Consider the following 1,798-nt stretch of genomic DNA (forward strand, 5'->3'; position numbering starts at 1 on the left):
GATCTGGAACCAACTTCCAAGGGAAGTGGTGCTGGTTCCTACTCTGGGGGTCTTTAAGAAGCGGCTCGATGCCTACATGGCTGGGGTCATTTGAGCCCAGTTTCCCTCCTGCCCAGGCAGGGGGTCAGACTTGAAGATCTACAAGGTCCCTTCCGACCCTACTTCTATGATTCTATGACGACTCTATGATTGGTGTTTTAGGCAGCAGTCTGTGTACCAGCAGCCTAAGATTGTTAATATTTTGTAGGCACCAAGACAAAAGACATTTTTAAGGGGAGATTTCAAGAAGATCTGTAAAGAAACTTTCTGGATGCTTACGGGAAGCTTTTGCTTAAGCATTAGGAGGAACGTATGAAAAAGCTTAAAGATACTTGCTTGACATATTAGCATATGGGTAATGGAGACTGATATCATGGGTCAAAAGCAGATGCTAAGCTCTTGATATCAAACAAAATATGATAGGTTGGGAGGAGAGAGGCTGGGAAGGACGTCTAAGATGAAGCACAGCATCTTTTTCTGATATGGCATAGGAGAATCAGTGGAGAGATGCATAGAGAGAGATAACCCAGTCAAGGGACTAGCTAGAAAAAAGCTTTTGCAGAAGTACACTGGGTATGTGATCATGGTAAAATTGTATTTGTTGATATAGACAAAAAAGGATATTGCAGTCATCCAGATTTAAATGATGAGAACCTGGATACAAGTGTCAGACTCTCAGATTATTAGGAAAGACCATATTTTAGATACGTTATGCAGAGGAACTTTGGAAGATTTAGATGTAATCTGGATGTGAAGATAAAGAGAGATCCAAGTCAAAGATGAAGTCCAGGTTACAGGCGTGGGTGACTGACAGGATGATGATATTGTCCAAAGTTATTAAGAAAAACAATCATGGGGCAAGCCTGGTGGGAAGATTCAATGTTCTTTGTCAGCCATATTGAACTTGACCTGATGGCTAGACATTTTTGAGAAGATGTCAGAAAGAGAGTCCAAGATTCTAGTTTGGCCAGAAGGAAACAGTTCTGGAGTGGTGAAAGTGCTGCTGAATTCAGTAGCTAAATTTGCTTCCATATGAGATTATTCAGGTAAAGGGAGAAGAAAAGAGGTTCAAGGATGGTGTTTTGTGAGACTGCCACATGAAGTTGGAGGGGGAACAAGATGTAGAGATTTGGGAAATCTTTCCACATCAAATATATGGATTGTGTTTGTCTAGGGCCCTCTCTACACATTACAGGTATTGCACAATTAACTGGTTAATTGTGCAATTACCTGGAAAACAGCTACATGCGCAAAGTAGCTATCACAAAATAAAAAGGTCTAACCAGCTATAAAGTTAGACCTTGAAAATGTGTACTAACTTTATAGCTGGTTGCTATCGAGCTTTAATTTGCACATGTAGCAGGGTTTCACTTGAGGTTGGGAGCCCTGTCAACTGATGTGTAGAGGGGGACGATGAATTCTTTCTATATGTCTCAGACTACAAATTCCATTTTGATTATAAGGCTGGTCTATGCCTTTGCTATCTTTTCTCCTCAAGGTGGGCTTAAATACCCAGGGATAGTAGCATGGAAAGAACAATATAGCATGGCTCAAATGCAAACATCTCTCAGACTCAGTAACATAACTAGGCATGCATAACTAGGGATGGACGAGCAAGGCACCAGCCCCATGCACCAGCTTAGGAGGGGCACCAACACTGTACCTTCCCCCACTGGAGTCTGGGCTTTGCAGCAAAAGCAGCCCTATGGCATTGTTGCAATTTAATAAAGAAAAATGTACGGTACTCTACCAGGGAAAG

The sequence above is a fragment of the Alligator sinensis genome, unplaced genomic scaffold (genome assembly GCF_000455745.1).
Source record: "Alligator sinensis unplaced genomic scaffold, ASM45574v1 scaffold47_2, whole genome shotgun sequence".
In the NCBI taxonomy this organism is placed as follows: Eukaryota; Metazoa; Chordata; order Crocodylia; family Alligatoridae; genus Alligator; species Alligator sinensis.